This window comes from Peromyscus leucopus, chromosome 20 (assembly GCF_004664715.2).
Source record: "Peromyscus leucopus breed LL Stock chromosome 20, UCI_PerLeu_2.1, whole genome shotgun sequence".
Classification (NCBI taxonomy): Eukaryota; Metazoa; Chordata; class Mammalia; order Rodentia; family Cricetidae; genus Peromyscus; species Peromyscus leucopus.
In genome coordinates, this window is record NC_051080.1 from 39,978,190 (window position 1) to 39,988,853 (window position 10,664).

Consider the following 10,664-nt stretch of genomic DNA (forward strand, 5'->3'; position numbering starts at 1 on the left):
TTCCTGCTTCCGCTCCTCAAGTTCTGGGGTTCACCAACGAACTGGGTCTGTTCAGTGCTGGGGATCAAACCCAGGACCTCACGCACACGAGGCGAACACTCTGCCCACAGCACCTCACTTTTACTTTGAGTCTTGGAGACTTGAGTCTGTTACTTCTCAGCCTCCACTGTCATCATCCATTTCTCATCCCTATGAGACTCCAGAGCCTGGGGCTGGAGAGATGGCTCAGAGGTTAAGAGCACTGGCTGCTCTACCAGAGGTCCTGAGTTCAATTCCCAGCACCCACATGGCGGCTCACAACCGTCTATAATGAGATCTGATGCCCTCTTCTGTGTACATAATACATAAATAAATCTTAAAAAAAAAAAAAAGACTCTAGAGTCATGAGCTCCACCAACTTGGTTTTGCCCTAGGGTGGAGGATGATGGATCCTGGGGACTGTACAGCCCTCTGGGGTCAAGATGAAACCCCCCAACACTTTGTCCCTAGTCCCAGCTTGGCTCAGCAGTAGTGGGGCAAGGTACAAATATGCAGATGTCACCCAAAACTCAGAGGGGGTTTTCTAAGGCAGAATGGGTGGTTTGTAGGCAGAATGGGTGGTTTGTAGGCCATTGTCTTTGTGGCAAAACCCAGAATGGGAGCCTGAAGCTGAAGCAGGAGTAATGACCCCAGCTGAGGACAGGACACAAGCATTCTGGCTCTGGCTTAAAGGCACAGTAAATTTGCTGGATCAGTGTGAGACATCTCGTGGGGGAGTAGGGGAAGCCGAGGGTCTGTGTGACCTTAATGGACAGCAGATCCACGAGCCACGAGGGGCAAGACGTTCGGAACAACACAACTCAGGAGCCGGTGAGTTCAGTTGGGAAGCCTGGCTCTGAGCTGTTTATTTTAGGTGTGTTTAAACACAGCACAGTCTGCTGATATCTGTCCTTGTCCCGACAGAGCATGCCAACATCGCTGTGAGCAACAAAGCAAACTAAATACAGATCAGACGCGATTGCCTCGAAACTCTCTGTAAAGTACACTCGATACCTTCCATAAAGATGGGTTCTAAGATTGACTGAGAAAAACAAGTTTACGAGAAAGCTCTAGAGGAGAGTCTGGTACGGGCTCTGGCAACACAGATTACGTAAAGGTCACCAGGCTAAACCACACTTTTGCTCCAGCCTTCTAGGCAGAAAACAGGTTTTACATTCCTCCCCTCGAAGGGACAACTCTACGTGCTAGACATTCCTGGTCCCCCTAGTGCCTATCTGTGAGCACAAAGATCTCCATGGCCCCTACAGGGAAACACCCTGTCACTGGCACAGAAATCTTCTTTCCTGTCCAGAGACCAGGCTCAGAACCAGGGAAGCTGATGGCGTCACCACAGCCTGAAGCTGGAAGCCTGAAAACCAGGACACCAGAGAATCCTGCTGTTTGCAGTTCCAGCTTGAGCCTGGAGGGATAATGGCCGAAGTGGAAGAGTGTGACCCAACCCTGCCGGAAGAGACTATTTCACCGTTTCTCTCACTGGGAGCCTCAGGGACCAGACCATGCTAAGCACCGAAGGCAGATCTTTCCCACCTGGTCCACACAGGCTCAGTGGTTAACTTCCCAGGTGTACCCCAAACAATGCTCTACTGCTTCCCAGGGATTCCTCAGCCCTGTCAAGTCAACATCCAGATAGACTCAGGCTCTCTCTCTCACCATCTGATGGACATTTAGTTTGTTCCCACCTTGCAGTTGCTCTAAACTCTGGCTAAGGAATCTGCCTCCTCTACCAATGTCCACCTCCAGGTGTGGCGGCTACTTCTTGGGAGAGGCCGCCTCCCTGTCCTTCAACTCCTGCCCTTTCTAATGACTTGTTATGCCTCTTTTCCTACACCTTACATTAAATTCTCTCTCCTGAAGGGGGCGGTGGTGGCGCACGCCTTTAATCCCAGCACTGGGAGGCAGAGACGGGTGAATCTCTGTGAGTTTGAGGCCAGCCTGGTCTACAGAACGAGATCCAGAACAGGAACCAAAACTACACAGGGAAACCCTGTCTCAAAAAACAAAAAACAAACAAACAAACAAATTCTCTCTCCCTTTTCTGATTGTTTGAGACAGTCTCATGTAGCCAAGGCTAACCTCAAACTTAATGCATAGCTGAGGCTGGCCATGAACTTGGGATCCTTCTGCCTCTACCTCACAAATGCTGAGCTTACAGGGTGTGCCACTGTGCTTTGTACATGGAATTCTTTGTCATAAAATAATTGGCGAGGTTCCTGACTAGACCAGCTGCCTGTTTTCTGTGACTGTAACAAAGGCCCGAGGTTTGTTTTGGCAAGGAATTGTAGACGTCCCAGTCCATGGCTAGGTAGGTGTTAGACCTCTGGTGGAGCCCTGGATGGCAAGGGAGGGGACACACTGCTTACCACATGCCAGCGAGCAAAACAGGAAGGAACTGGGTCCCACAATCCCCTAAAGACCTCTCACCAGGCCCAAGTGCTGAGAGGTTCCATTTCCCAGGAGTACCACCTTCAGGGACATTCTACACTGAATGACAGCAGGGACTCTGCTCCTTCATTCAATCACCTGGGGACTCTTTCATTCCTTCAGCAAGCAGTCATGGGTCTTCCCGAGTCAGGGCTCAGGCAGGGTGGTAGCAGGCTCGTGGATGGACCAGACTCTAGAGGAGCTCACAGTCTGATGGCAGAGGCAGTCAGTGAGAGCAGCTCAGAGGGAACCAGTCCTCAGGTCACTCCGTGTGAGGCTCTTCCTTCCTCTTCTGTCTACTTTTCTGATGTGGTCCAAAAGTTGCAAGTCTTGCAACTTCTGGATAATGTCCTTGCAGACATCTGCCTCGGACACCCGTGCGGCCCTGTTTGACTGACGGGAAAGGGGCAGTCGCTGAATTCTTTACAAACCACAACCCAAGGAGGGCTGAGACACCTCTGGCCTTGGACTAATGTGAGGCAGATGGGGTCTTCCACAAACCACTGGGCTTTTCGTTACAGCAGCTTTCAGGCTACTGTAGAACCAACCCATCCTGGGCATATGTTCAGTTTTCACCTGGTTGAGTAGCAGCCAGATTCCTCTAGGGTCTCACTTGCTTCTCTCCTTGGCAGTTGGTGAAGCCGGGTCGAGTATGAGTTTTGTTGGTGTATTAAGGACATTAGGAACGGCTTCTGGTCCTCACTGGCTGTCACCACTAACTGGTTTCTGCCCACCCGGACTCTCCTGGAAGTACTGTGCTGGCTGGTTTTATGTCAACCTGACACAAGCTAGGGTCATTTTGGAAGAAGGAACCTCAGCTGAGAAGATGCCCGCACCAGACTGGCCTGGGAGGAAGCCTGCGGTGGTGCGTTTTCTTAATTAATGATGTAGGTGTTCTGGTGGGAGCTCCACCTCAGCCCCTGGCACCCATATACCCAAAGAATCTGGAATGTTCTGTTGGAAGTTTCACTTCAACTCCCCTCCCCCATCTTCTCTCCAAACCTGCCCCCTCAAAGCCCACCAAAAGCCAACCCCTCCGTGGGGCTGCTCAAGACCATGCCTATAGGTTACTTAAGGCCTGGTAGCCCTATTTGTCAAGTGACTCTTCCTCTGCCTTTCCAAGGGTCATCCAGGATTGCTTTGCTTTGTTCATTAAATCTGGGTTTATTAATTCGGTTTGGTTGGTTGGTGGCTACCCAGCAACTGGGGATTTAAAATTTATTTAGTGTCCAACCTGATTAGAGTTGAGTTTTCCAGCAACCATGTGCCTTCCGGCCATTGAACGGACTTGCTCGATGAGTTACCCACATCCAAGCCAATGGCCTCTAAGGGGATCCGGGATCCCTTCTGTACCTTCCTGCCAGTCTGCTTGCCAAGCCACCTCAGTGCCAGGCATCTGGCCCATTCCGGGGTAGAGACAGTCTCTGCCTTTTGGGATTCCTTGTTTGAGAGACATCTTGCACAGGGATACCCCAAACCCCTACTGTTTTGGCCCCAGGCTGTCTCGGAAGATGCTCTGTCGTAGTCTCCAGGTCTCAGGCTAATAGCTTGTGAATGTATACTTCCGGGTCCTTTTGGGGTGGGGGGTTCCAAAACAGCTTGACCACACAGCTGCCATGGCAGGCTTGAGGCCCAGACACAGCTTCTGGCAGGCAACACCTGGACCCAGGAAAAGCCATAAGCTGACCCCACAGACAGAGTCCAAGCTCCCAGCTTGAAAATAAAGGCTCTTCACTTTTACATACGGGATTCAGTCTCCATGGTGGTCTTTTGGGGGTCCCTGCACTCCGGGCATAACATCCAAGTTCGTTCCCTAGACACTCTATGAGATTTATCCAAACTGAGGCTGTCTCATGGTAGGTCAGTCTGAGCTCCCCTGGACAGGTTCATGAGCACAGTGTTCCTGCCCCTCCCTTCCTGCCGTCTGTCTATGTCTCTGCCCTTTCTCCCTGACCCAGGCTTCTGCCTGCCTGTGTCTCATGCTTCTGTCTAACTGCTCTCCCAGTTCCCCGACTCATTGTTTTCCTGGATGCTCCCCTGATGTTTGGTCCAGCCAGCTGGGACTCATACCTCGCACATGGCTGTTTCCTCCTCGGCCCCCAACAGCCTGGGAGACCCACAGCTTAAGCTGCAGCCGGCGTGTTCTCCACGTGGCCCTTGCCCCTCTGCCAGCCGCCCTTTGGTTCCTGTTCCCGTGCTCTTTCCCCCACCGCACCCTGAAATTCTACCTTCCACTCTGCCCTTAAATCCATTCTCCTTCAGTATGCTCTAGTATACCTTTCTCTCTCCTAAAAAATCTCTTTTTTTCCAAATTTCTCAACTTGCTGTTCCAACTCACTCAACCAGACAGCATGTGCTTCTCTAGTGTTCTTCACTTTACCTCCGCAGCCCTGGGTAGCCGGCTGCCCAACCTGGTAGGAGCCGCATTTTGGCTGGGCGGGAAATGTTAAGTTGGTCATCTGACATGGTTTCCTGGGGAAAGTTTATCCGTCTTTCTGTTAAAAGTTTTGTCTCTGTTAAAATCTTGTCCACTTTCTGTATGTGGATGAAATGTATAAATGTGTGGCCTGCATGCTTGTTTTAACTGGTCTCGCGTGTCTGGATTTGCGTGTTCTGTGTGTCTTGGTTATAGCTCAGCGGATGATTAGAGCTAGCTGCCCTGGCTCGGGATCTGCCGCTGGGCTTTGCTGAGTCGGATGTCATGAAATCTGTAAAACTTATAACTCCAGATTAGAACTGCTCTGGAAAACACCACGTGGTCTGCCATGGTGAGGATGACCATGTGGGCGGGGCCATGATGGTTTACCGAGGTATTAAGGCTGCGCCTCTGCATCCATGTACAGGCAGCCAGATATTGTGACCTTAGATATTACAACTAAATTGTTTGCAATGTTAAAACTTGATTTTGCTTTTTGTATCTTAGGAGCACAACTGAAAACTAGAGACTGAATCTTCTTGCTTTTACCACCATTGGTAAGCTGTAACTAACTGGGAAAACTGTGTATCCAGATTTATATACGCCCTCAAAGTTAAGCCCAAACAACATTTGTCCAATTTAGATATACCTAGCAGATTTTGTTCCCCTGGTCTTCAAACACCTTTAGAGATCTGAGAATATAGCATTTAATATAAAACCCTTTCTGATAGACACGTCAGCTCCTGGCAGCATCCTGTATCTTCTCCAAGATGGATGGCCACAGAAGAATTTCCACCTGGAGGCTTATGGCAAGGCTGGCCACACCGTCAAAGGCTGCCTGCCTTACAGTGCTGCCGAGATCCTGTTCAGACTGCGAATTAAGTGGAGTAAGGGGGATTGATTGCCCCTCACTGCAAAGTCAAGGTGGGTCAGTCTCCCCAAATGCCTACTCCACAAAAAAATCTGTCAGATCTTCTGGGCTTGGCAGCTAGCTAAAGGCAAATACTGCTTCTGGGTTTGTGTCCTCAAAAACCACGGAGAGACTTGGGATTGCTGCCTAGGTAGCTAGGAAACTTTCTTACTCCTGCTCATTTACTTTTCCTTCTCAGATCTGATGGTGTTTGATGACCAGGGTACTGATAGACTTGCAAGTTTTACAGCTCTCCCCCAACCCCAAGGCTGCAAGCACCTTGGTAGCTCATTAGTGAGTTTCCTGTTAAAAGTACAGACAGGTAAGCCTCATTCAGAGACTCCATACAGGATAAACTGGCTTATAAATGCAGTTTTGATAGACTGATAGAGCACTGGCTACAAACAGTTTTTAGGGGTCCTTAACTTTCTATGGATTTTTAACCCTTTTGATATGACACCAAGATATAAGTCTGTTCCAGCTGTTTTACAGACACCTGCAGGTTCCTGTACAGGTCCACCCCTCCTGCCAGACTCATGCCAAGGCCAATCCACAGGGGGTCCTCCAGATGCGCCAGCCCTTGTACCAGCTCCCAGGACGCCATACCAGGTGAGTACTGACAGGTTGATTTCACCTACATCCTCACTCATGAAAAGCTATGTAATCTCTTCACTCTTACTGACACTTTTACAGGATGGATGCACCCCCATCCTCCAGGGAAACAGAAGATGTGATGGATCCTGTACTCCTGGAACACATCATCCCTCGATTTGGCAAGCCATTTCCCCAAGCTCCCGGAACATCAGCGCTGGTACCTCCCCTCCAGACTCAAGGGCATATTTGTTCTTCCGTCTGGCTCATTCACCGTTGTCTCTTCTGTACAACCAGGGCACATCTCTGTTTCATTCTTTCTGACAATCATATCACTTTTCCCATGGCTAACCCCACACATAGGGCAGGTGTTAGTAATCTGTTTTTCCTAGCAACCTGCCTTCTCCACCTCCTCAAGAAACCTGTGCCTGAGGTCTCCAGGATGGCTGTTAACAAGATGGTCCTCCACTCACACCTCCTGCTGAATGTGAGCCCACTGATTCGACTTCCCGTTCCCCGCGTCGCGCCATGCCAGCAGGAAGTAGCCAGATTTGAACTGGTTCCCCTATACCCAAAGAGTCTGGTGGAAGCTCCACCTCAGCCCCTGGCACCCATATAACCAGAGTCTGGAATGTTCTGGTGGAAGTTTCATCTCAACTCCCCTCCCCCATCTCTCTCTCCCCAAACTCACCTCCTCAAAGTCCACCAAAAGTCAGCCCCTTCCCTGGGGCTGCTCAAGACCATGCCTACAGGTTACTTAAGACCTGGTAGCCATACTTGCCATGTGACTCTTCCCCTGCCTTTCCAAGGGTCACCCAGGACTGCTTTGCTCTGTTCATTTAAATCTGGGTTTATTAATTCGGTTTGATTGGCTTATTACATTGGCGGCAGTGGATAACCAGCAATTGGGGATTTAAAACTTATCAGTAGGAAGGCCCAACAATATAGATAGTGCTACCCCTGGGCAGGTGGTCCTGGCTCTATAAGAAAGCAGGCTGAGCAAGCCACGGGGAACAAGCCAATAAGCAGCACTTGTCCAAGGCCTCTGCATCAGCTCCTGCCTCCAGGTTCCTGTCCTGAGTTCCTGTCCTGACTCCCCTGGATTCTGGACTACAAGCTGAAAGATGAACTAAATCCTCTCCTTCCCAAGTTGCTTTTGGCTGTGGGTTTATCACAGCCCTAGAAACCCTAACGAGGACATGCTTGCCACCCCCTTGCTGCCCCGCCCCCCCAGCATAGATCACATTTGAATCCTTGCCAAGTCCGGTCCTCCAGCCTCACAGCAGCATTCCCAGCATGCCTAGCGCCCAGCTGGCCCTAAGCAGAGGTCTGTAAGAAGCACAGCAGGAAAGCAGACTTCCAGGAACAGGGCCCACAGTGCTCACCCATCCTTGGCCTCTGCTCAGGCACTCAGATGGAGGGCCGTCCAATTTAATATTTAAACAAGAGGCTGAATGTTGATACAGCAGCAGGGGAGAAATTAGTCCCTTAGGCCTGAGCTTCTGGGAAAGACTACCCTGCTGGCCAGTGCCTGGCTGGCTAGCCTGGAAGATTCATTAGGTAACTGACAGAGAGCTTGCCTCGCACCCCTATGGGTTCTGTCTTCCTAAGCTCCGGACAAAGGCATCTGTAAACAGACTAGCCAGTGAGAAACCATAGGGGCCTGAGGATCTGATTTCATGTCCCCAGGACATGTTCCACCCAAGGCACCCCTCCCTTTTCCTTTTTCAGAATCCAGCTGCACAGTGAATGTTCTGACTTCTCCATAAAGAGGCAGCCCAAGGTTGCCAGGGTATCCGCCCACTGTGGGGTTGGCCCAGGGCAGGGGAAATGCTTGCAGGGTATCTGGAATTAGGCCCAGGCAGAGGGTGAGGGACCTTGCAGGGAGTTGTGTGTGTGTGGTGGTGGTGGTGGTGGTGGGGTCCGGGGCTCTGTCTGTGGGTGCAATGGAGTGATGAGAATGTTCAGCTTCAGGCCACACAAGCCCTGCCAGCCTGCCTCCATCTATCACTCTCTAAGTGCAGGAAGGGTCTAGACTGAACCTCCGCTCCCCAGTGTGGAAGGTGGGGTGTGATAATAAAGGGTTTGGGGGCACACAGTGTGTATGTGCCAGGCACCAACTGATTCTTCTGACAGCCCCATCCATGCTGGGAGGTGGCATCACTGAGCTCCTCTTTGCAAAAAAGGAACAAGCCATGCCTGGCCACAACTCAGAGCTGGCAAAGGAGCTCTTTAGCCGGACATTAGGGAGCCTTTTTCCAGCCCAGGAAGTGCATGAACAAGGCATGTGATGGTGGATGCTGGGATCCCCTCTCTGGGTCTCAAAGCCTCTCAGTCTAGGAATGAGTCAGCTCTTGTCAGCCAGGCAGGCCCTGCCTCCCTATTCTGTCTGTCCTCCAGGGTAGGATGTTATTTCTGGTGTGCTGTATCTTAACTGGCAGTTTATGGCAGCTGGATTGAAAGGCAGCTGGTTGGTCGAGACACAGGCTGTTGAATGAAGAAGGTAGGTAGAGAATGCAGAGGAGCCTCTGCTCAGTGCTACCCATTCTCAGAGCATCTTTCAGCTCCCTGCTCTTGGATGCAGCCCAGCTAAGCATGACTCAAGGGAGATCTGGGGCCAAGGCTGTCGCCTGGATCCATCTGGAAAGCCAGCCCACAGGCCTTCAGAGGGGGCTGCAGCTGTGTGTCAAGGAGTCATGTGGCCATGTCTCAGACGGGTGATGTGCACCAGGGAGTTAGTTAGACCATGGCAGGCCCCTTCTGGGCCCTCAGCTCTGCAGGGGACACAAACATTTTGAGACCCTCACCTGATTACACGGGATTCTGAGTCCAAGCCTGGGAGTGACCCTGAGATGCATTCGGCCAAGTTCCCACTCTCAAGACCTCTGCTGAGACACTAACCTAGGATGACCCCTGGGCGCTGTGTGGCAGGGGGAGGCACAGGCCTGGAAGGCTTCTTAAAAGACAATGTGCATTGTGGGCAGCAATGAGAGCTGGTGATGGAGATGGCTGGAGAGGCTGCAGGCCAGGAGCACAGTGGCTGTCAAGATTCGGCTATGAGAGTGAGAAGGGGCCAAGCCTAGGAGATTAGTGTGGATGAAGGGGCGGGGGGCGAGCTATAGAGGGCCTTGAATGCTGGGTCTAAGTGTTAGGTTTTGTTTTGTAGGCAACAGGGTGCTATGGATGAGCTTACGGGGGGGGGGAGGTATTTCGTGTATGTGCTAGCATGTTAGGATCTCACCATAGGACGATCATGAGGTTAAAGAACCCCAACCTAGGAGATCATGTCACTTGTTCCAATATGTAATCACATATAGTGTTTGTGTTGTTAAAGCCTGTAATTCAAAAACAGAAAAAAAATTAACAAGATTGGTGGAGCAGGGCACAGTGGCCCATGCCTAGAATCTTACCTCTCGGGAGACTGAAGCGGGAGAATTGCTATAAAGTCCACACCAGCTGGTTGTGATTGTAGAGATTTTTGCTGTTGTTAGTGTGCACGTGTATATGTGCTCCTGTGAGTGAGGAGCTAGTGGCGATTCCCTGGAGCTGGAGTTACAGGGGCTTGTGAACTGCCCACCAGGGTGCTTGGTCTTCTGGAAGGGGAGCAAGCGGTCCTAACAGATGAGCCGACTCTCCAGCCCCTACAGTTGAACCGTCTTCAAATGACATTCTGATTGATTGGAGAAAGACCTGACTTACAGTTCATGGCCTTCACTGAAAACCTCACCCGCTCTTGAATACCTTTGGAGTCAGGCAGCTCAGTCCCTTACTGAGGCATCCAAGCCTGTGTGCAGGCAGAGAGCCCAGAGGCTGATATGTCTCCCAGCTTGGCAGCTAGAGAGCAGCCCAGGGATCCTGGCAGCCTCCTGACCTCCCACCACCCACAGGAATGGCCAGCCATCAGAGGAAAGAGTCAGCTGTAACCACATAGATGCTCCTGTGGCCCAGCCCTGCGACTACATAGCAGGTCACTTCCAGGAGGAGTTCCCAGAAGCCTGGCCGGGCTTCCATGTGAGGCCAGAGTCCCCTCCCATGGCTGTGACTAGGCCCCTAGCCTCACACTTGGCTGTTCACATTGAGCCCCATGTAGGCTAAAATGGATCTAGGCTTATTGAGAGGCATGAGTAGGCTGGGGCTCCACTTCTGCGATTTGTGTGCCTTGAGAAGTGAGGTGACACCACAGATTCCTCTCATGCCTTATCGGCCTGCCCCCCAGTTCTAAGCCCAGCCTCTCCAAGTGAGTTTTGTGACCCAGGAGATGGCCACCCTCCAGCTCCTTTCCCGTTT